This window comes from Nerophis lumbriciformis, linkage group LG09 (genome assembly GCF_033978685.3).
Source record: "Nerophis lumbriciformis linkage group LG09, RoL_Nlum_v2.1, whole genome shotgun sequence".
Taxonomy (NCBI): domain Eukaryota; kingdom Metazoa; phylum Chordata; class Actinopteri; order Syngnathiformes; family Syngnathidae; genus Nerophis; species Nerophis lumbriciformis.
The window spans coordinates 42312876-42338890 of record NC_084556.2 but is presented as its reverse complement, the minus strand read 5'-3'; positions in this window follow the sequence as shown (position 1 = coordinate 42338890).

Genomic DNA, 26015 nt, shown 5'->3' with positions numbered 1-26015 from the left:
GGGAGACATAGTCTTCCCAACGTGTCCTGGGTCTTCCTCGTGGCCTCCTACCGCTTGGACATGCCCTAAACACCTCCTTAGGGAGGCGCTCGGGTGGCATCCTGACCAGATGCCCGAACCACCTCATCTGGCTCCTCTCGATGCGGAGGAGCAGCGGCTTTACTTTGAGCTCCCCCCGGATGACAGAGCTTCTCACCCTATCTCTAAGGGAGAGCCCCGCCACCCGGCGGAGGAAACTCATTTCGGCCGCTTGTACCCGTGATCTTGTCCTTTCGGTCATAACCCAAAGCTCATGACCATAGGTGAGGATGGGAATGTAGATCGACCGGTAAATTGAGAGCTTTGCCTTCCGGCTCAGCTCCTTCTTCACCACAACGGACCGATACAGCGTCCGCATTACTGAAGACGCCGCACCGATCCGCCTGTCGATCTCACGATCCACTCTTCCCTCACTCGTGAACAAGACTCCGAGGTACTTGAACTCCTCCACAGATGCAAAATGGCCAATAATAACTGGAGAAATGTATTTTTGTGAGTTTTACTGGAAAATAAAATATTTTGTAATGTTTGTATAGACAAAAGTTAGTTTTTTTTTACTCAATATGATGGAAACATGCTTTATGTCTAAAAAATCCTGTAATATTTTATCCATGTGAGTTTTATCAGAATCAGTTATTTTGGTAATTTTACAAATACAAAAAATAGGTTTTACTCATAATGACAGTATATCTGCCACACTCAATATGACAGTTATTTAAACATAACTCTAAACCAAACATGGTTAATGGCTAATAATGCCTGGAGAAATGTATCTTTGTGAGTTTTACTGGAAAAATATATTTTTTAAGGTTTATAAAGACACAAGTTAGTTTTTTTTTACTCAATATGACAGTATAACTGTAATACTAAATGTAAAAAATATATAAACATAACTCCAAAACCAAACATGCATTATGTGTAAAAATGCCTGTAATTTTGTATCCATGCGAGTTTTACTAAAATCAATTGTTGTAGTAAGGTTTGCAATTATAAAATATTGATTTTACTCACCATGATAGTATACTGTCACATTCAATTTGACAGTTATTTAAACATAACTACCAAACCACACATGCAAAATGGCTATAATTTCTGGAGAAATGTATCTTTGTGAGATTACTGGAAAAACATATTTTGTAAGGTTTGTAAATAAATAAATAATAAATGATACATGGGTTGTACTTGTATAGCGCTTTTCTACCTTCAAGGTACTCAAAGCGCTTTGACACTACTTCCACATTTACCCATTCACACACACATTCACACACTGATGGAGGGAGCTGCCATGCAAGGCGCTAACCAGCACCCATCAGGAGCAAGGGTGAAGTGTCTTGCTCAGGACACAACGGACATGACGAGGTTGGTACTAGGTGGGGATTGAACCAGTGACCCTCGGGTTGCGCACGGCCACTCTTACACTGCGCCACGCCGTCCCTAAAGAAACAATTTAGTTTTTTTTACTTAATCTTATGAGGTGGCGACTTTTTCAGGGTGTACCTCGCCTTCCGCCCGATTGTAGCTGAGATAGGCTCCAGCGCCCCCCGCAACCCCTAAGGGAATAAGCGGTAGAAAATGGATGGATGGATGGACAGTATAACTGTCATACTAAATGTAAAAGTAGTATAAACATAACTCCAAAACCAAACATGCATTATGTCTAAACATGCCTGTAATATTGTATCCATGTGAGTTTTACTAGAATCAGTTGTTTTTGTAAGTTTTGCAAATACAAAATATTGGTTTTACTCACTATGACAGTATACTGTCACATTCAATCTGACAGTTATTTAAACATAACTCCTAAACCACACATTCAAAGTGACTAATAATGCCTGGAGAAATGTATCTCTGTGAATTTTTCTGGAAAAAAATATTTTTTAAATTTTGTAAAAACACAAGTTAGTTTTTTTTACTCAATATGACAGTTTAACTGTCATACTAAATATGAAAGTTTAATAGACATAACTCCAAAACCAAACTTTCAGTCCGTCTAAAAATGCCTGTAATATTGAATCTATGTGAGTTTTACCAGAATCAGGTATTTTGGTAAGGTTTACAAATACAAAAATTATGTTTTACTCATAATGACAGTATAACTGCCACATTTAACATGAAAAGGTATTTAAACATAATGGATGGATAATTCCTAAACCAAACATGATAAATGGCTAATAATGCCTGGAGAAATGTATCTTTGTGAGTTTTACAGGAAAACTAATAATTTGTAAGGTTTATAAAGACACAAGGTAGTTGTTTTTTTTACTCAATATGATGGTATAACGGTCATACTAAATATGAAAGTTATATAAACATAACTCCAAAAACAAACATGAATTTTGTCTAAAAATACCTGTAATATTGTATCTATGTGAGTTTTACCAGAATCAGGTATTTTGGTAAGGTTTACAAATACAAAAATTAGGTTTTACTCACTATGACAGTATACTGTCACATTCAATCTGACAGTTATGTAAACATAACTTCTAAACCACACATGCAAAATGGCTAATAATGCCTGGAGAAATGTATCTTTGTGAGTTTTACTAGGACAAATATTTTGTAAGGTTTGTAAAGACCCATGTTAGTTTTTTTTTACTCAATATGACAGTATAACTGTCATACTGCATGCAAAAAATATATAAACATGACTCCAGAACCAAACTTGTAATCCGTCTAAAAATGTCTGTAATATTGAATCTATGTGAGTTTTACCAAAATGAGGTATTTTGGTAAGGTTGACAAATAAAAAAAATAGGTTTTACTGATAGTGACATTATAAGTGCCACACTCAATCATGTGTGGTTAGGAAGTTATGTTTAAAAAACTGTCAAATTGAATGTAGCAGTTATACTGTCATTATGAGAAAAACCCAATTTTTGTATTTGTAAACCTTACCAAATTACCTGATTCTGGTAAAACTCACATAGATACAAAATTTTAGGCATTTTTAGACATAATGCATGTTCATTTTTGGAGTTATGTTTATATAACTTTTACATTTAGTTTGACAGTTATACTGCATTGCAAAACTTATAAAAGATACATTTTCTAGTAAAATTAACAAAATATACATGTCTCCAGTTATTAGACATGTTGCATGTTTGGTGTAGGAATTATGTTGAAAAACATTTTTATAGCTTTTTTTGCATTATCTCAGGATTTTAAGAACATTACTGGCATATTGAGTAAAAAACTACTATGACAGTATACGGCGTGGCGCAGTGGAAGAGTGGCCGTGCGCGACCCGAGGGTCCCTGGTTCAATCCCCACCTAGTACCAACCTCGTCATGTCCGTTGTGTCCTGAGCAAGACACTTCACCTTTGCTCCTGATGGGTGCTGGTAGCGCCTTGCATGGCAGCTCCCTCCATCAGTGTGTGAATGTGTGTGTGAATGGGTAAATGTGGAAGTAGTGTCAAAGCGCTTTGAGTACCTTGAAGGTAGAAAAGCGCTATACAAGTACAACCCATTTATCATTATTTATTTATACTGTCACACTCAATCTGACTGTTATTTAAACATAACACCTAAACCATGCATGCAAAATGTCTAATAATGCCTGGAGAGATGTATCTTTGTAAGTTTTACTGGAAAAAAATAGTTTGTAAGGTTTGTAAAGACAGAAGCTAGCTTTTTTCTACTCAATATGACAGTATAACTGTCATACTAAATATGAAAGTTGAATAAATATAACACCAAAACAAAACTTGCAATCCGTCTAAAAATGCCTGTAATATTGAATCTATGTGAGTTTTACCAGAATCAGGTATTTTGGTAAGGTTTACAAATACAACAATTGGGTTTTACTCATAATGACAGTATAAGTGCCATATTCAAAATAACAGTTATTTAAACATAACTCCTAAAACAAATATGCTAAATGGCTAATAATGCCTGGAGAAATGAATCTTTGTGAGTTTTACTAGAAAAAAATATTTTTTAAGGTTTGTAAAGACAAAATTTAGTTTTTTTTACTCTATATGATGGTATAACTGTCATACCAATTATGAAAGTTATATACACTTAAATCCAAAACCAAACTTCTAAACCAAACGTGCAATCCGTTTTAAACTTTCTGTAATATTGAATCTATGTGAGTTTTACCAGAATCAGGTATTTTGGTAAGGTTTACAAATACAAAACTTGGGTTGTACTCATAATGACAGTATAACTGCAACATTTGATATGACAGTTATTTAAACATGACTCCTAAACCAAACATGATAAATAGCTAATAATACCTGGATAAATGTATCTTTGTGAGTTTTACTGGAAAAAAATAATTTGTAAGGTTTATAAAGACACAAGTTAGTTTTTTTTTTAATTTAATATGATAGTATAGCTGTCATACTAAATAGGGAAGTTATAAAAACATAACTCCAAAACCAAAATGCATTTTGTCTAAAAATACCTGTTATAATGTATCCATTGGAGTTTTACCAGAATCAGGTACTTTGTTTGGGTTGACAAATACAGAAATTAGGTTTTACTCATAATGATAGTATAACTGCCACATTCAATATGACAATTATCTAAACATAACTCCAAAACCAAACAGGCATTATGTCTAAAAATGCCTATAATTTTGTATCCACGTGAGTTTTACTAGAATCAGTTGTTTTTGTAAGGTTTACAAATACAAAATATTAGTTTTACTCATAATGTCAGTATACTGTCACAATCAATCTGACAAAATGGCTAATAATGCCTAGAAGAATGTATCTTTGTGAATTTTACTGGAAAAAAAATATTTTGTAAGGTTTGTAAAGACACAAGTTAGTTTTTTTTACTCAATTTAACAGTATAGCTGTCATTCTTTTTATGAACGTTTTATAAACATAACTCCAAAACCAAAATGCAATCCATCTAAAAATGTCTGTAATATTTATTATATGTGAGTTTTATCAGAATCAGGTATTTTGGTAAGGTTTACAAATACAAAAAATAGGTTTTACTCATTGTGACAGTATAATTGCCACACTTAATATGACAGTTAAACATAACTCCTAAAAAACAAATGCAAAATGACTAATAATGCCTAGAGAAATGTATATTTGTGAATTTTACTGGAAAACAATTTTTTGTAAGGTTTGTAAAGATACAAATTAGTTTTTTTTTTACTCAATATGATGGTATAACTCCATCCATCCATCCATTTTCTACCGCTTATTCCCTTTGGGGTTGCGGGGGGGCGCTGGAGCCTATCTCAGCTACAATCGGGCGGAAGGCGGGGTTCACCCTGGACAAGTCGCCACCTCATCGCAGGGCCAACACTGATAGACAGACAACATTCACACTCACATCCACACACTAGGGCCAATTTAGTGTTGCCAATCAACTTATCCCCAGGTGCATGTCTTTGGAGGTGGGAGGAAGCCGGAGTACCCGGAGGGAACCCACGCAGTCACGGGGAGAACATGCAAACTCCACACAGAAAGATCCCGAGCCCGGGATTGAACCCAAGACTACTCAGGACCTTCGTATTGTGAGGCAGATGCATTAACCCCTCTTCCACCATGCTGCCTGATGGTATAACTGTCATACTAAATATGAACGTTATAAAAACATAACTCCAAAACCAAACATACTTTATGTCTAACAATTCCTGTAACATTGTATCTATGTGGGTTTTACCAGAATCAGGTATTTTGGTAAGGTTTACAAATACAACAAATAGGTTTTACTCATAATGACAGTATAACTGCCACACTCAATATGACAGTTATTTAAACATAACTCCTAAACCAAACATGATAAATGGCTAATAATGCCTGGGGAAATGTATCTTTGTGAGTTTAACTGGAAAGAAAAATATTTTGTAAGGTTTGTAAAGACACAAGTTAGTTTTTTTTACTCATAATGACAGTATAACTGCCACATTTAAAATGACAGTTATATAAACATAACTCCGAAACCAAACATGCATTATGTCTAAAAATGCCTGTAATATTAAATCTAAGTGAGTTTGACCAGAATCAGGTATTTTGGTAAGGTTTACAAATACAAAAAGTAGGTTAAACTCATAATGACAGTATAACTGCCACGTTCAAAATTACAGTTATTTAAACATAACTCCTAAACCAAACATGCTAAATGGATAATACTGCCTGGAGAAAGGTATCTTTGTGAGTTTAACTGAAAAAAAAAATATTTTCCATCCATCCATCTTCTTCCGCTTATCCGAGGTCGGGTCGCGGGGGCAGCAGTCTAAGCAGGGAAGCCCAGACTTCCCTCTCCCCAGCCACTTCATCCAGCTCCTCCCGGGGGACCCCGAGGCGTTCCCAGGCCAGCCGGGAGACATAGTCTTCCCAACGTGTCCTGGGTCTTCCCCGCGGCCTCCTACCGTGCCCGAAACACCTCCCTAGGGAGGCGTTCGGGTGGCATCCTGACCAGATGCCCGAACCACCTCATCTGGCTCCTCTCGATGTGGAGGAGCAGCGGCTTTACTTTGAGCTCCTCCCGGATGGCAGAGCTTCTCACCCTATCTCTAAGGGAGAGCCCCGCCACCCGGCGGAGGAAACTCATTTCGGCCGCTTGTACCCGTGATCTTGTCCTTTCGGTCATAACCCAAAGCTCATGACCATAGGTGAGGATGGGAACGTAGATCGACCGGTAAATTGAGAGCTTTGCCTTCCGGCTCAGCTCCTTCTTCACCACAACGGACCGATACAGCGTCCGCATTACTGAAGACGCCGCACCGATCCGCCTGTCGATCTCACGATTCACTCATCCCTCACTCGTGAACAAGACTCCGAGGTACTTGAACTCCTCCACTTGGGGCAAGATCTCCTCCTCCTCCACCCTTTTCCGGGCGAGAACCATGGACTCGGACTTGGAGGTGCTGATTCTCATCCCAGTCGCTTCACACTCAGCTGCGAACCGATCCAGTGAGAGCTGAAGATCTTGGCCAGATGAAGCCATCAGGACCACATCATCTGCAAAAAGCAGAGACCTAATCCTGCAGCCACCAAACCAGATCCCCTCAACGCCTTGACTGCGCCTAGAAATTCTGTCCATAAAAGTTATGAACAGAATTGGTGACATCTGGTAACTGGTGTCTGGTTTATATACCTTACTTTATTTTGTAAGGTTTGTAAAGACACAAGTTATTTTTTTTTACTCAATATGACATACTAAATATGAAAGGTATATAAACAACTCCAAAACCAAACATGCAATCTGTCTAAAAATGCCTGTAATATTAAATCTATGTGAGTTTTACTAGAATCAAGTATTTTGTTAAGGTTTACAAATACAAAAATTAGGTTTTACTCACTATGACAGTAAACTGTCACATTCAATCTGACAGTTATTTAAACATAACTCCTAAACCACACATGCAAAATGACTAATAATGCCGGGAAAAATGTATATTTGTAAGTTTTACTGGGAAAAAAAATAGTTTGTAAGGTTTGTAAAGACACAAGTTAGTGTTTTTTACTCAATATGACAGTGTAACTGTCGTACTAAATATGAAAGTTAAATAATCATAAGTCCAAAACCAAACTTGCAATCGGTCTAAAAATGCTTGTAATATTGAATCTATGTGAGTTTTACCAGAATCAGGTATTTTGGTAAGGTTTACAAATACAGAAATTGGGTTTTACTCTTAATGACAGTATAACTGCCATATTCAAAATAACAGTTATTTAAACATAACTCCTAAACCAAACATGCTAAATGGCTAATAATGCATGGAGAAATGTATTTTTGTGAAATTAACTGGAAAAAAATTATTTTGTAAGGTTTGTAAAGACAAAAGTTAGTTGTTTTTTTACTCAATATGACAGCATAACTGTCATACTAAATATGAAAGTTAAATAAACATACTCCAAAATCAAACTTGCAATCCGTCTAAAAATGCCTGTAATTTTGAATCTATGTGAGTTTTACCAGAATCAGATATTTTGGTAAGGTTTACAAATACACAACTTGTGTTTTACTCATAATGACAGTATAACTGCAACATTTGATATGACAGTTATTTTAACATAACTCTTAAACCACACATGCAAAATGGCTAATACTGCCTGGAGAAATGTATCTTTGTAAGTTTTACTAGAAAACAATATTTTGTAAGGTTTGTAAAGACAAAAGTTTTTTTTTTTACTCAATATGATGATATAACTGTCATACTAAATATGAAAGTTATATAAACATAATTCCAAAACCAAACTCCTAAACCAAACTTGCAATCTGTCTTAAACTGCCTGTAATATTGAATTTATGTGAGTTTTATCAGAATCAGTTATTTTGGTAAGGTTTACAAATACAAAAAATAGGTTTTACTCATAATGACAGTATAACTGCCACACTCAATATGACAGTTATTTAAACATAACTCCTAAACCAAACATAATTAATGGCTAATAATGCCTGGAGAAATGTATCTTTGTGAGTTTTACTGGAAAAAAATATTTTTTAAGGTTCATAAAGACACAAGTTAGCTTTTTTTACTCAATATAATGGCATAACTCTCATACTAAATATGAAAGTTATATAAACATAACTCCAAAACCAAACATGCATTATGTCTAAAAATGCCTGTAATGTTGTATTTATGTGAGTTTCACCAGAATCAGGTATCTTGGTAAGGTTTACAAATACAAAATCTAGGTTTTACTCACTATGACAGTATATTGTCACATTCAATCTGACAGTTATTTAAACATACTGTAACGCCTAAACCACATGCAAAATGGCTAATAATGCCTGGAAAAATGTATTTTTGTGAGTTTTCCTGAAAAAAAAAATATATTTTGTAAGGTTTGTCAAGACACAAGTTAGTATTTTTTTTACTCAATATGATTGTATAACTGTCTTACTAAATATGAAAGTTGTATAAACATAACCCTAAAAACAAACATGCATTATGTATTAAAATGCCTGTAAAATTGTTTAAATGTGAGTTTTACCAGAATCATGTATTTTGGTAAGGTTTACAAATACAAAAATTAGGTTTTACTCATAATGACAGTATAACTGCCACATTTAATATGACAGTTATGTAAACATAACTCCAAAACTGAACATGCATTATGTCTTAAAATGCCTGTAATATTGTATCTATGTGAGTTTAACCAGAATCAGGTAATTTGGAAAGGTTTACAAATACAAAAATTGGGTTTTTGTCATAATGACAGTATATCTGCTAAATTCAATTTGACAGTTATTTAAACATATCTTCATAATAACACATGCAAATAGGCCAATAAAGCCTAAAACAATGCATCTTTGTGAGTTTTACTCGAAACATATGCTATTTTAAGGCTTGCCAAAACAAAAAGTAGTTTTTTCCTCAAAATGACAGTAATATTCTTAAAATACTGAGATAATGCGAAAAAAGCAATAAAAATGTTTTTTTTAACATAATTCCTACACCAAACATGCAAAATGTCTAATAATGCCTGGAGACATGTATCCTTGTTAGTTTAACTAGAAAAATAATCTTTTGCAAGTTTTGCAAAGACGCAAGTTAATTTTTTTAATTCAATATGACAGTATAACTGTCATACCAAATATGAAAGTTATATAAACATAACTCCAAAAGTAAAGATGCATTATGTCTAAAAATCCCTGTAATATTGTATCTATGTGAGTTTAACCAGAATCAGGTAATTTGGAAAGGTTTACAAATACAAAAATTGGGTTTTTGTCATAATGACAGTATATCTGCTAAATTCAATTTGACAGTTATTTAAACATAATGTAACTCCTAAACCGCACATAAAAAATGGCTAATAATCCCTGGAGAAATGTATCTTTGTGAGTTTTCCTGAAAAAAAAAAAAAAATTGTGATGTTTGTAAAGACACAAGTTAGTTTGTTTTACTCAATATGATTGTATAACTGTCATTCTAAATATGAAAGTTGTATAAACATAACCCTAAAACCAAACCTGCATTATGTATAAAAATGCCTGTTTCTTCATCTTACTCGTCGTCGGCGTCGCCATGGCTGTATCTTCCGCTTTCTTCTGCTTTGTCTCCTTGTTGTGTGCGCAGTTGTGCACTGCACTCTCTAAAAGCCCTGGATGTTATTGTCACACATGCATGTACAGTAGATGGCAGTATTGCCCTGTTTAAAGAGTGTCACAACATTGCTGTTTACGGCAGACAAACTGCTTTACGGTAGACGAAAACGTGACTGCTGTTGTTTTGTGTTGTTACCGCGCTGGGAGGACGTTAATGAAACTACCTAACAATAAACCCACATAAGAAACCAAGAACTCGCCCTCGATCATTCTACAGTTATAACGTGATTGGGCAGGCATGCTGTTTATATCGTGGGAAAGCAGACGTGAATACAGGCTGTCCTCACTCAGATAAGCCTGAATTTCGGGAGATTTTCGGGAGAAAATTTGTCCTGGGAGGTTTTCGTGAGAGGCGCTGAATTTCGGGAGTCTCCTGGAAAATCCAGGAGTATTGGCAAGTATGCCTAAACTACACATAAAAAATGGCTAATAATGCCTGAAATAAGGCATTATTGTGAGTTTTACTCGAAACATATGCTTTTTTAAGGCTTGCAAACACAAAAAGTATTTGGTTTCCTGTATATGACAGTAAAGTTCTTAAAATCCTGAGATAATGCGAAATAAGCAAAAACAATGTATTCTATCATAATTCCTACACCAAATAAGCAAAATGTCTAAAAATGCCTGTAATATTGAATCTGTGTGAGTTTTACTAAAATCAGTTGTTTTGGTAAGGTTTACAAATACAAAAATGAGGTTTTACTCTTTATGACAGTTATTTAAACATAACTCCATCCATCCAGCCATCCATTTTCTTCCGCTTATCCGAGGTCGGGTTGCGGGGGCTGCAGCCTAAGCAGGGAAGCCCAGACTTTCCTCTCCCCAGCCACTTCGTCCAGCTCCTCCCGGGGGATCCTGGGGCGTTCCCAGGCCAGCCGGGAGAGATAAGCTTCCCGTTTCCTGGGTCTTCCTGGGCCTCCTACCGGTCGGACGTGCCCGAAACACCTCCCTAGGGAGGCGTTCGGGTGGCATCCTGACCAGATGCCCGAACCACCTCATCTGGCTCCTCTCGAAATGGAGGAGCAATGGCTTTACTTTGAGCTCCTCCCGGATGACAGAGCTTCTCACCCTATCTCTAAGGGAGAGCCCCGCCACCCGGCGGAGGAAACTCATTTCGGCCGCTTGTACCCGTGATTTTGTCCTTTCGGCCATGACACAAAGCTCATGACCATAGGTGAGGATGGGAACGTAAATCGACCGGTAAATCGAGAGCTTTGCCTTCCGGCTCAGCTCCTTCTTCACCACAACGGATAAATACAGCGTCCGCATTACTGAAGACGCCGCACCGTTCCGCCTGTCGATCTCACGATCCACTCTTCCCTCACTCGTGAACAAGACTCTGAGGTCCTTGAACTCCTCCACTTGGGGCAAGATCTCCTCCCCAACCCGGAGATGGCCCTCCACCCTTTTCCGGGCGAGAACCATGGACTCGGACTTGGAGGTGCTGATTCACATCCCAGTCACTTCACACTCGTCTGCGAACCGATCCAGTGAGGGCTGAAGATCTTGGCCAGATGAAGCCATCAGGACCACATCATCTGCAAATAGCAGAGACCTAATCCTGCAGACACCAAACCGGATCCCCTCAACGCCCTGACTGCGCCTAGAAATTCTGTCCATAAAGGTTATGAACAGAATCGGTGACAAAGGGCAGCCTTGGCGGAGTCCAACCCTCACTGGAAACGGGTCCGACTTACTGCCGGCAATGCGGACCAAGCTCTGACTCTTGCAAAGGGAGCGAACCGCCACAATAAGACAGTCCGTTACCCCATACTCTCTAAGCACTCCCCACAGGACTTCCAGGGGTAAATGGTCGAATGCCTTTTCCAAGTCCATAAAGCACATGTAGACTGGTTGGGCAAACTCCCATGCACCCTCAAGGACCCTGCCGAGAGTATAAAGCTGGTCCGCAGTTCCACGACCAGGACGTAAACCACACTGTTCCTCCTAAATCCGAGGTTCGACTATCCGGCGTAGCCTCTTCTCCAGTACACATGAATAGACCTTACCGGGAAGACTAGGAGTGTGATCTCACGATAGTTGAAACACACCCTCTGGTTCCCCTTCTTAAAGAGAGGAACCACCACCCCGGTCTCCCAATCCAGAAGTACCGCCCCCGATGTCCACGCGATGTTGCAGAGTCTTGTCAACCAAGACAGCCCCACAGCATCCAGAGCCTTAAGGAACTCCGGACGGATCTCATCCACCCCCAGGGCGTTGCCATTGAGGAGCTTTTTAACTACCTTGGCATCCTCAGCCCCAGAAATAGGAGAGCCCACCACAGATTCCCCAGGCACTGCTTCCTCATAGGAAGACATGTTGGTGGGATTAAGGAGGTCTTCGAAGTATTCCCTCCACCGATCAATAACAGCTGCAGTAGAGGTCAGCAGCGCACCATCCTCACCATACACGGTGTTACAGTGCACTGCTGCACCCCCTTGAGCCGGCGAATGGTGGTCCAGAATCGCTTCGAAGCCGTCTGGAAGTCGTTTTCCATGGCTTCTCCAAACTCCTCCCATGTCCGAGTTTTTGCCTCTGCGACCGCTGAAGCCGCACTTCGCTTGGCCTGTCGGCTGCCTCTGGAGTCCCAGGAGCCAAAAGGACCCGATAGGCTCTTTCTTCAGCTTGACGGCATCCCTCACTGCTGGTGTCCACCAGCGGGTTCTAGGATTACCGCCACGACAGGCACCAAACTCCTTGCGGCCACAGCTCCAATCAGCCGGCTCGACAAGAGAGGCACGGAACATGGTCCACTCAGACTCAATGTCCAGCACCTCCCTCGTGACATGTTCAAAGTTCTTCCGGAGGCGTTCCCAGCAAACCCTCACAATGCGTTTGGGCCTGCCAGGTCTGTCAGGCATCCTCCCCCACCATCGCAGCCAACTCACCACCAGGTGGTGATCGGTAGGAAGCTCCGCCCCTCTCTTCACCCGAGTGTCCAAAACATGAGACCGCAAATCCGATGACACAACTACAAAATCGATCATGGAACTGCGGCCTAGGGTGTCCTGGTGCCAAGTGCACATATGGACACCCTTATGTTTGAACTTGGTGTTTGTTATTGACAATCTGTGACGAGCACAAAAGTCCAATAACAAAACACCACTCGGGTTCAGATCCGGGCGGCCATTCTTCCCAATCACGCCTCTCCAGGTTTCACTGTTGTTGCCAAGATGAGCGTTGAAGGCCCCCAGTAGAACGAGGGAATCACCCGGTGGAGCACTTTCCAGTACTCCCTCGAGTGAATCCAAAAAGGGTGGGTACTCTGAGCTGCCGTTTGGCGCGTAAGGCCAAACAACAGTCAGGACCCGTCCCCCCACCCGAAGGCGGAGGAAAGCTACCCACTGGTCCACTGGGTTGAACTCCAACGTGCAGGCTTTGAGCCGGGGGGCAACAAGAATTGCCACCCGAGCCCGTCGCCTCTCAATGCAAGCATTATAACTCCAAAACAACAAATGCTAATAATGCTTGGAAAAATGTATCTTTGTTAGTTTTACTAGAATAATAATCTTTTGTAAGGTTTGCAGACACAAGCTTGTTTTTTTTACTCAATATGACAGTATAACTGTCATACTAAATATGAAAGTTGTATAAACATATCTCCAAAACCAAAAATGCAATCCATCTAAAGATGCCTGTTATATTGAATCTATGAAAAATAGTTTTTTTTAATCAATATGACAGTATAACTGTCATACTAAATCCATCCATTTTCTTCCGCTTATCCGAGGTCGGGTTGCGGGGTATGCAGCCTAAGCAGGAAGCCCAGACTTCCCTCTCCCCAGCCACTTTGTCTCGGGGGATCCCGAGGCGTTCCCAGGCCAGCCTGAGACATAGTCTTCCCAATGTGTCCTGGGTCTTCCCCATGGCCTCCTGCCGATCGGACTTGCCCTAACGAAAAAAGCAATAAAACTGTATTCAAACATGTGAAATGTCTAAAAATGCCTGTAATATTGAATCTATGTGAGTTTTACTAGAATCAGTTGTTTTTGTAAGGTTTGCAAATACAACAATTTGGTTTTACACATAATAACAGTATAACTGCCACATTCAATATGGAAGTTATTTAAACATATTTCCTAAACCACACGTGAAAAATGTCTAATAATGCCTGGAAAAAAATATTTTTGTGAGTTTTACTGGAAAAACATAGTTTGTAATGTTTGTAAAGACACAAGTTAGTTTTATTTAAGATGACAGTATAACTGTCATAATACATATGAAAGTTATATAAACATAATTCCAAAACCAAACATGCATTACCTGTAAAATTGTATCCATGTGAGTTTTACTAGAATCATTTTTTGTTGTCGTTACTAAATCCATCCATTTTCTTCCGCTTAACCGAGGTCGGGTTGCGGGGGCAGCAGCTTAAACAGAGAAGCCCAGACTTCCCTCTCCCCAGCCACTTCTTCCAGCTCTTCTTGGGGGATCCTGAGGCGTTCCCAGGCCAGCCGGGAGACATAATCTTCCCAATGTGTCCTGGGTCTTCCCCGTGGCCTCCTGCCGGTCGGACTTGCCCTAAACACCTCCCTCGGGAGGCGTTCGGGTGGCATCCTGAGCAGATGCCCGAACCACCTCATCTGGCTCCTCTCAATGTGGAGGAGCAGCGCTTTACTCTGAGTTCCTCCTGGATGACAGAGCTTCTTATCCTATCTCTAAGGGAGAGACCCGCCACCCGGCGGAGGAAACTCAATTTGGCCGCTTGTACCCGGGATCTTGTCTTTTCGGTCATAACCATGACCATGGGTGCAGGATGGGAATGTAGATCGACCGGTAAATTTAGAGCTTTTAATTCTGGCTCAGCTCCTTCTTCACCACAATGGATCGATATAGCGTCCTCATTACTGAAGACGCCGCACCGATCCGCCTGTGGATCTCATGATCCACTCTTCCCTCACTCGTGAACAAGACTCCTAGGTACTTGAACTCCTCCACTTGGGGCCATCTAGTATGTGCCATCGCCTCCTCAACCTGGAAATGGCACCCCACCCTTTACCGGGCGAGAACCATGGACTCGGACTTGGAGGTGCTGATTCTCATCCCAGTCGCTTCATACTCGGCCATCCAATGAGAGCTGGAGATCCTGGCCAGTTGAAGCCATCAGAACCACATCAACTGCAAAAAGCAGAGACCTAATCCTGCAACCACCAAACCGGATCCCCTCAACGCCATGACTGCAATTCTGTCCATAAAAGTTAACAACAGAATTGGTGACAAAGGGCAGCCTAAGCGGACCAAGGCTGCCCTACACTGATCATACAGGGAGCGACCCGCCACAATCAGACAGTCCGATACCCCATACTCGTGTCTTTGAGCCGGGGGGACAACAAGAATTGCCACCCCAGCCTCTCATTGCTTGCAACGCCATAGTGGAAGAGAGTCCAGCCCCTCTCGAGAGAACAGGTTCCTGTGCGTCGAAGTGAGTCCAACTATATCTAGCCGGAACTTCTCCACCTCGCACACTGTCTCTGTCTCTGTATCTGACAGTTATTTAAACATAACTCCGAAACCACACATGCAAAATGGCTTATAAGAGAAATGTATCTTTGTGAGTTTTACTGGAAAAAAATATTTTGTAAGGTTTGCAAAAACACGTCTTTTTTTTTTTTTACTTAATATGACAGTATAACTGTCATACTAAATATGAAATGTTATAAACCTAACTCCAAAACCAAACCTGCATTATGTCTAAAAATGCCTGTAATATTGTATCTTTGTGAATTTTACTAGAATCAGGTGGTTTATAAGGTTTAAAAATACAAAAATTAGGTTTTACTCATAATAACAGTATAACTGCCACACGCAATATGACAGTTATTTAAAAACTCCTAATCCACACAAGCAAAATGGCTATTGATACCTGAAATAATGCATCCTCGGGAGTTTTACTCAAAACATATGCTTTTTTAAATCTTGCAAACACAAAAAGTAGTTTTTTACTCAATATGACAGTAATGTTCTTAAAATCCTGAGATAATACGAAAAAAGCAAAAAAAAAAGTATTCCATTATAATTCCTAAACCAAACATGCAAAATGTGTAAAAATGCCTGTAATATTGAACAATGTATGTTTTACTAGAATCAATTCTGTTTAAAGGTTTGCAATTAGAAAAATTAGGTTTTTTTCACCATGACAATGTACACTCAATATGACAGTAAATTAAACATAACTCCTAAACTGCACATAAAAATGAGCTAATATTGCCTGAAATAATGCATTCTTGTGAGTTTTACTCGAAACATATGCTTTTTTAAGGCTTGCAAACACAAAAAGTAGTTTTTACTCAATATGACAGTAATGTTCTTAAAATCCTGAGTAATGCGAAAAAAGCAATAAAAATGTATTCAATCATAATTTCTAAACTAAACATGCAAAATGTGTAAAAATGCCTGTTATATTGAATCCATGTGAGTTTTACTAGAATCAGTTGTTTTAGTAAGGTTTGCAAAAACAAAAATTAGGTTTTACTCTTTATGAAAGTAAACTGTCACACTCAATATGACAGTTATTTAATCATAACACCTAAACTACACATGCAAAATGTCTAATGATGCCTCAAATAATGCATTCTATGGAGTTTTACTCGAAACATTTGCTTTTTCAAATCTTGCAAACACAAAAAGTAGTTTTTTACTCAATATGACAGTAATATTCCTAAAATCCTGAGATATTGCGAAAAAAGCAATGAAAATATATTCAATCATATTTCCTATATCAAACATGCAAAATTTGTAAAAATGCCTGTAATATCGAATCCATGTGAGTTTTACTAGATTAGGTTGTCTTTGAAATTTTTGCAAATACAAAAATTAGGTTTTTTTCACCAGGACAATGTACACTCAATATGACAGTAAATTAAACATAACTCCTTAACTACACTTAATAATGAGCTAATATTGCCTGAAATAATGCATTCTTGTGAGTTTTACTCGAAACATATGCTTTTTTAAGGCTTGCAAACACAAAAAGCAGTTTTTACTCAATATGACAGTAATGTTCTTAAAATTCTGAGATAATGCGAAAAAAGCAATAAAAATGTATTCCAACATAATTCCTAAACCAACAATGCAAAATGTCTAAAAATGCCTGTAATATTAAATCCATGTGAGTTTTACTAATATCAGTTGTTTTAGTAAGGTTTGCAAAAACAAAAATTAGGTTTTACTCTTTATAAAAATAAACTGTCACACTCAATATGACAATTTTTTAATCATAACTCCTAAACTACTCATGCAAAATGGCTAATAATGTTTGAAATAATGGATCCTTGGGAGATTTCCTCGAAACATATGCTTTCTTAAGGCTTGCAAACACAAAATGTATTTTTTTACTCATTATGACAGTAATGTTCTTAAAATCCTGAGATAATGCGAAAAAAGCAATAAAAATGTATTCCAACATAATTCCTAAACCAACAATGTAAAATGTCTAAAAATGCCTGTAATATTAAATCCATGTGAGTTTTACTAGAATCAGATGTTTTTATAATGTTTGCAAATACAAAAATTAAGTTTTACTCACTATGACAGTATACTGTCAGACTCAATATGACAGTTATTTAAAAATAACTCCTAACTACACAAGCAAAATGGCTAATGTTGCCTCAAATAATGCATTCTACGGAGTTTTACTCTAAACATATGCTTTTTTAAATCTTGCAAACACAAAAAGTAGTTTTTTACTCATTATGACAGTTATATCCCTAAAGTCCTGAGATAATGCGAAAAAAGCATTAAAAATGTATTCAAACATATTTCCTAAGTCAAACATGCAATATGTGTAAAAATGCCTGTAATAATGAATCCTTGTGAATTTTACTAGAATCAGCTGTGTTTGAAATTTTTGCAAATAAAAAATTGTGTTTTCTTTCACCATGACAATGTACACTCAATATGACCGTAAACTAAACATAACTCTTAAACTACACATAACAATGAGCTAATATTGCCTGAAATAATGCATTCTTGTGAGTTTAACTCGAAACATATGCTTTTTTAAGGCTTGCAAACACAAAAAGTAGTTTTTTTCTCAATATGACAGTAATATTCCTAAAATCCTGAGATAATGCGAAAAAAGCAATAAAAATGTATTCAATCATAATTTCTAAACTAAACATGCAAAATGTGTAAATATGCCTGTATTATTGAATCCATGTGAGTTTTACTAGAATCAGTTGTTTTAGTAAAGTTTGCAAAAACAAAAATTAGGTTTTACTCTTTATGAAAGTATACTGTCACACTCAATATGACATTTATTTAAAAATAACTCCTAACTACACATGCAAAATGGCTAATGATGCTTCAAATAATGCATTCTACGGAGTTTTACTCGAAACATATGCTTTTTTTAAGGCTTGAAAACACAAAAAGTAGTTTTTACTCAATATGACAGTAATGTTCTTAAAATCCTGAGATAATGCGAAAAAAGCAATACAAATGTATTCCATCATAATTTCTAAACCAAACAGGCAAAATGTCTAAAAATAACTGTAATATTGAATGCATGTGAGTTTTACTAGAATCAGTTGTTTTTGTAAGGTTTGCAAATACAAAAATTAGGTTTTACTCTATATGAGAGTATACTGTTACATTTAATATGACAGTTATTTAAACATAACTCCTAAACTACAAATGCTAAATGGCTAATGATGCCTGAAAAAATGCATCCTTAGGAGTTTTACTCGAAAAATATGCTTTTTTAATCCTTGCAAACACAGAAAGTAGTTTTTACTCAATGTGACAGTAATGTTCTTAAAATTCTGAGATAATGCGAAAAAAGCAGTAAAAATGTATTCCAACATAATTCCTAAACCAACAATGCAAAATGTCTAAAAATGCCTGTAATATTAAATCCATGTGAGTGTTACTAGAATCAGTTGTTTTAGTAAGGTTTGCAAAAACAAAAATTAGATTTTACTCTTTATGAAAGTAAACTGTCACACTCAATATGACAGTTTTTTAATCATAACTCCTAAACTACTCTTGCAAAATGGCTAATAATGTTTGAAATAATGGATCCTTGGGAGTTTTCCTCGAAACATATGCTTTTAAGGCTTGCAAACACAAAAAGTATTTTTTTTTTACCTAATATGACAGTAATGTTCTTTAAATCTTGAGATAATGCGAAAAAAGCAATAAAAAAGTATTCAATCATAATTTCTAAAGTAAACATGCAAAATGTGTAAAAATGCCTGTATTATTGAATCCTTGTGAGTTTAACTAGAATCAGTTGTTTTAGTAGGGTTTGCAAAAACAAAAAATAGGTTTTACTCTTTATGAAAGTAAACTGTCAGACTCAATATGACATTTATTATTATTATTTATTAGCATCATCACATTATCATAACTCCTAAACTACACTTAAAAATGAGCTTATATTGCCTGAAATAATGCATTTTTGTGAGTTTTACTCGAAACATATGCTTTTTTAAGGCTTGCAAACACAAAAAGTAGTTTTTTACTCAATATGACAGTAATGTTCTTAAAATCCTGAGATAATGCGAAAAAAGCAATAAAAATGTATTCAATCATAATTTCTAAACTAAACATGCAAAATGTGCAAAAATGCCTGTATTATTGAATCCATGTGAGTTTTACTAGAATCAGTTATTTTAGTGAAGTTTGCAAAAAAAAAATTAGGTTTTACTCTTTATGAAAGTAAACTGTCACACTCAATATGACAGTTTTTTAATCATAACTCCTAAACTACTCATGCAAAATGGCTAATAATGTTTGAAATAATGAATTATTGGGAGTTTTCCTGGAAACATATGCTTTCTTAAGGCTTGCAAACACAAAAAGTATTTTTTTACTCAATATGACAGTAATGTTCTTAAACTCCTGAGATAATGCGAAAAAAACAATAAAAATGTATTCCAACATAATTCCTAAACCAGCAATGCAAAATGTCTAAAAATGCCTGTAATATCCATGTGAGTTTTACTAGAATCAGTTGTTTGAGTAAGGTTTGCAAAAACAAAAATTAGGTTTTACTCTTTATGAAAGTAAACTGTCACACTCAATATGACAGTTTTTTAATCATAACTCCTAAACTACTCAACACAAAAAGTATTTTTTTACTCAATCTGACAGTAATGTTCTTAAAATCCTGAGATAATGCGAAAAAAGCAATAAAAATGTATTCAATCATAATTTCTAAACTAAACATGCAAAATGTGTAAATATGCCTGTATTATTGAATCCATGTGAGTTTTACTAGAATCAGTTGTTTTAGTAAAGTTTGCAAAAACAAAAGTTAGGTTTTACTCTTTATGAAAGTATACTGTCACACTCAATATGACAGTTATTTAAAAATAACTCCTAACTACACATGCAAAATGGCTAATGATGCTTCAAATAATGCATTCTACGGAGTTTTACTCGAAACATATGCTTTTTTTAAGGCTTGAAAACACAAAAAGTAGTTTTTACTCAATATGACAGTAATGTTCTTAAAATCCTGAGATAATGCGAAAAAAGCAATAAAAATGTATTCAATCATAATTTCTAAACTAAACATGCAACATGTGTAAAAATGCCTGTATTATTGAATCCATGTGAGTTTTACTAGAATCAGTTGTTTTAGTGAAGTTTGCAAAAACAAAAATTAGGTTTTACTCTTTATGAAAGTAAACTGTCACACTCAATATGACAGTTTTTTAATCATAACTCTTAAACTACTCATGCAAAATGGCTAATAATGTTTGAAATAATGGATTCTTGGGAGTTTTCCTCGAAACATATGCTTTCTTAAGGCTTGCAAACATAAAAAGTATTTTTTTTACTCAATATGACAGTAATGTTCTTAAACTCCGAGATACTGCGAAAAAAGCAATAAAAATGTATTCAATCATAATTTCTAAACTAAACATGCAAAATGTGTAAAAATGCCTGTATTATTGAATCCATGTGAGTTTTACTAGAACCGGTTGTGTTTGAAATTTTTGCAAATAAAAAAAATTAGGTTTTTTTCACCATGACAAGTACACTCAATATAGCAGTAAATAAAGATAACTCCTAAACTACACATAAAAATGAGCTATTATTGCCTGAAATAATGCATTATTGTGAGTTTTACTCGAAACATATGCTTTTTTAAGGCTTGCAAACACAAAAAGTAGTTTTTTACTCAATATGACAGTAATGTTCTTAAAATCCTGAGATAATGCAAAAAAGCAATAAAAATGTATTCCAACATAATTCCTAAACCAACAATGTAAAATGTCTAAAAATGCCTGTAATATTAAATCCATGTGAGTTTTACTAGAATCAGTTGTTTTTATAATGTTTGCAAATACAAAAATTAAGTTTTACTCACTATGACAGTATACTGTCACACTCAATATGACAGTTATTTAAAAATAACTCCTAACTACACAAGCAAAATGGCTAATGTTGCCTCAAATAATGCATTCTACGGAGTTTTACTCTAAACATATGCTTTTTTAAATCTTGCAAACACAAAAAGTAGTTTTTTACTCATTATGACAGTTATATCCCTAAAATCCTGAGATAATGCGAAAAAAGCATTAAAAATGTATTCAAACATATTTCCTAAGTCAAACATGCAATATGTGTAAAAATGCCTGTAATAATGAATCCTTGTGAATTTTACTAGAATCAGCTGTGTTTGAAATTTTTGCAAATAAAAAATTGTGTTTTTTTTCCACCATGACAATGTACACTCAATATGACCGTAAATTAAACATAACTCCTAAACTACACATAACAATGAGCTAATATTGCCTGAAATAATGCATTCTTGTGAGTTTAACTCGAAACATATGCTTTTTTAAGGCTTGCAAACACAAAAAGTAGTTTTTTACTCAATATGACAGTAATATTCCTAAAATCCTGAGATAATGCGAAAAAAGCAATACAAATGTATTCCATCATAGTTTCTAAACCAAACAGGCAAAATGTCTAAAAATAACTGTAATATTGAATGCATGTGAGTTTTACTAGAATCAGTTGTTTTTGTAAGGTTTGCAAATACAAAAATTAGGTTTTACTCTATATGAGAGTATACCTACTCAGTGGCCTAGTGGTTAGAGTGTCCGCCCTGAGATCGGTAGGTTGTGGGTTCAAACCCCGGCCGAGTCATACCAAAGACTATAAAAATGGGACCCATTACCTCCCTGCTTGGCACTCAGTATCAAGGGTTGGAATTGGGGGTTAAATCACCAAAAAATGATTCCCGGGCGCGGCCACCGCTGCTGCCCACTGCTCCCCTCACCTCCCAGGGGGTGATCAAGGGTGATGGGTCAAATGTAGAGAATAATTTCGCCACACCTAGTGTGTGTGTGACAATCATTGGTACTTTAACTTTAACTTTAACTTTAACTTTACTGTTACATTTAATATGACAGTTATTTAAACATAACTCCTAAACTACAAATGCTAAATGGCTAATGATGCCTGAAAAAATGCATCCTTAGGAGTTTTACTCGAAAAATATGCTTTTTTAATCCTTGCAAACACAGAAAGTAGTTTTTACTCAATGTGACAGTAATATTCTTATAATCCTGAGATAATGCGAAAAAAGCAATAAAAATGTGTTCCATCATAATTTCTAAACCAAACATGCAAAATGTGTAAAAATGCCTGTTATATTGAATCCATGTGAGTTTTACTAGAATCAGTTGTTTTTGTAAGGTTTTCAAATACAAAAAATAGGTTTTACTTACTATGACAGTTATTTAAACTCCATGTATCTTTGTGAGTTTTACTAGAAAAAATATATTTTGAATGTTTACAAAAACAAAAGTTTTTTGTTTTTTTACTCAATATGATAGTATAACTGTCATACTAAATCCATCCATTTTCTTCCGCTTATCCGACGTCGTGTTGCGGGGGCTGCAGCCTAAGCAGAGAAGCCCAGACTTCCCTATCCCCAGCTACTTCGTCCAGCTCTTCTCGGGGGATCCCGAGGCGTTCCCAGGCCAGCCAGCTGATATAATCTTCCCAATGTGTCCTGTGTCTTCCCCGTGGCCTCCTGCCGTTTGGACTTGCCTTAACGAAAAAAGCAATACTAATGTATTCAAACACAACTCCTAAACAAAACATGTAAAATGTCTAAAATGCCTTTAATATTGAATCTATGTGAGTTTTACAAGAATCAGTTGTTTTTGTAAGGTTTGCAAATACAAAAATTAGGTTTTACACTTAACTTTATAACTCAATATGTGTGGCAGTTATACTACCACACTCAAAATGACAGTTATTTAAACATAACTCCTAAACTACACATGACCATTTTCTAATAATGCATGAAGAAATGTATCTTTGTGAGTTTTACTAGTAACATTTTCTTTTGTAAGGTTTGCAAAGACACGAGTTAGTTTTTTTTTACTCACTTTGACAGTATACTGTCACACTCAATTTCAGTTATTTAAACATAACTCCTAAACCACACATACAAAATTACTAATAATGTCTGTAGAAATGTATCTTTGTGAGTTTTACTGGGAAACAATATTTTGTAAGGTTTGTAAAGACACAAGTTAGTTTTTTTGTACTCAATATAACAGTATAACTGTCATACTATATATGAAAGTTATATAAACATAACTTCAAAACTACACATGAACATTTTCTAATAATGCATGAAGAAATGTATCTTTGTGAGTTTTACTAGTAACATTTTCTTTTGTAAGGTTTGCAAAGACACAAGTTAGTTTTTTTTACTCAATATAACAGTATAACTGTCATACTATAAACACAAGTTATATAAACATAACTCCAAAACCAAACATGCATTATATCTAAAAATTCAGCACTGCAACTACACATGCACCGGATTTAAACTAAATGTCCCTGCTGCTGAGATCCGAGTTGCAGGGCTGGCCACCACGCCAACATCATCCAGGGCTCCAGAAACATTTGTAGGTCAATGCCCCACAATACAAGTAGATGCTGGAGGCACTATTCTGCCAGGACTTTTAGACACCGGGTCCCAAGTGACGCTAATGTCCGAAAGCCTATTTAATGCTCACTTTACCGAAGCTAAGTTCGAAAGGACCCCTACCCTTTTTCGTCTAAGAGCAGCTAATGGCCTGGAAATCCCCTATATCGGCTATGCGGTTCTTGATTTTGAGGTAGAGGGTGTTAAAGTTCCCGAAAGAGGAGTAGTAATTGTTGCGGATCAAAACTGTACACACTCCTTCATAATAGGTATGAATATAATCGTGGGTTGTTGGGATGCCGTTTTTAAATGTCCTAAGACCTCTACTCTTCGGCATCTTCAAAAGCAAAAGGTGTGGAGGGAAGCTTTTGCTACATGTTCCCGTATAGAAGCTGTTGCTGCTGAAGATGGCTTGCTAGGCCACGTGAGATTGGCCTCGAAGACTAGTATTACATATCCCCCAAAGGAGATGTTGGTGAGAGGCTAACTACTGCGCCCTGGTCGTGGTGAACAGAGGTAGGCTGCCCCTCCGTGTTTATAACCCCCATTCCTACAGTATTTCCTTAAAACGATTTGAGAAGCTAGGGCAGCTGTTCTGTGTTGATGATAGTGATGTGCATGGAGCTGAGGATCTGTGTTTATCTCTAGTAGAGGAGGGTGTGGTAGAAGTGTCACTCATTGATGCCACAGCCCAAACCAATCCAGAACTGTCCCCAGATGTTAGGGATTTGAGTGATAAGCCGGATCTGTCTGAGCAGCAACAGGTGCAGCTACGCGCCCTGCTGGCGAAGTGGGAGAAGGTGTTTGCACAACATTAGGACTTTGGAAGGACCAGTGTTGTGCAACACAGGATACTGACTGGAGATTCCGCCCCTACCAGGGAGAGATACCGACCCATCCCGCCTCTGTTGCATAAGGAAGTGAAGACACTGCATGCTTTCAGGTATGCTTGAACAGAGAGTGATAAAGGAAAGCTGCAGTCCCTGGGCAGCGCCTATAGTGTTAGTCCGCAAAAAGGATGGGAGTTGGCGCTTTTGTGTAGACTACCGGAGGTTAAACTTAGTTACACATAAAGACGCCTTTCCGTTCCCCTGAATCGAAGAGACCCTAACTGGTCTGAGCAAATCTGAATGGTTTTCGACCTTAGACCTCGCTAGTGGGTATTGGCAAGTGGAGGTGCACCCGGACGATCGTGAAAAGACTGCATTCACAACTCTCCTCGGACTGTTCGAGTTTGAACGCATGCCATTTGGTCTATGCAATGCACCTGCCACTTTCCAACGGCTTATACATCATTGTTTGAATGGTCAAATAGCGGAATCATTGTTGGTTTATCTTGATGACATAATACTTTTTTCTGTTGATTTCACTGCCCATCTACAGCACCTGGACCAGGTGTTTGAACGGTTGCAGCGACATGGACTTAAACTCAAGCCCTCTAAGTGCAAGCTCTTTCAGCGTGAGGTGAAATTCTTGGGACACGTGGTGGATCGGGATGGAGTGAGACCGGACTCAGGTAAAATTAAGGCAGTACAGGACTGGGCCGCTCCGACCACTGTCAAGGAAGTGAGAGCGTTTCTTGGATTGGCAGGCTATTACCAACGTTTTGTGGCTGGGTTTGCTAAAATAGCCCGTCCCCTAAATAAATGTCGGTGGGACGGCCTCACTGGCCGTCCCACCGACAAGAAGGCACAGGCCCACAAAATAGTGTGGACACCAGAGTGTCAGACGTTCTTTGAAGAGCTAAAAAAGGCTTTGACTGACAGTTGCCTGCCCGCTATGCAGACGAGAGTTCCCCCCGTTGCAGGGACTGACAACGATAATGTATGGGGGGGATGTGATGGGACACAAGTAGGGGATTTTATTTTTTTTGTTTCATTGTCATGCATGTCTGAGCGTTTTTATTGTTGTAGATTTTAATTGCATGTTTTTACATTTTACAATTTGATTGCATGTTTTGACACTTTGAGGACTTTGACTGTATTTTTAATTGCATAAGAGTATTCCTTGTGGACTTTGCTGGCATTTTAAGACGTTGCC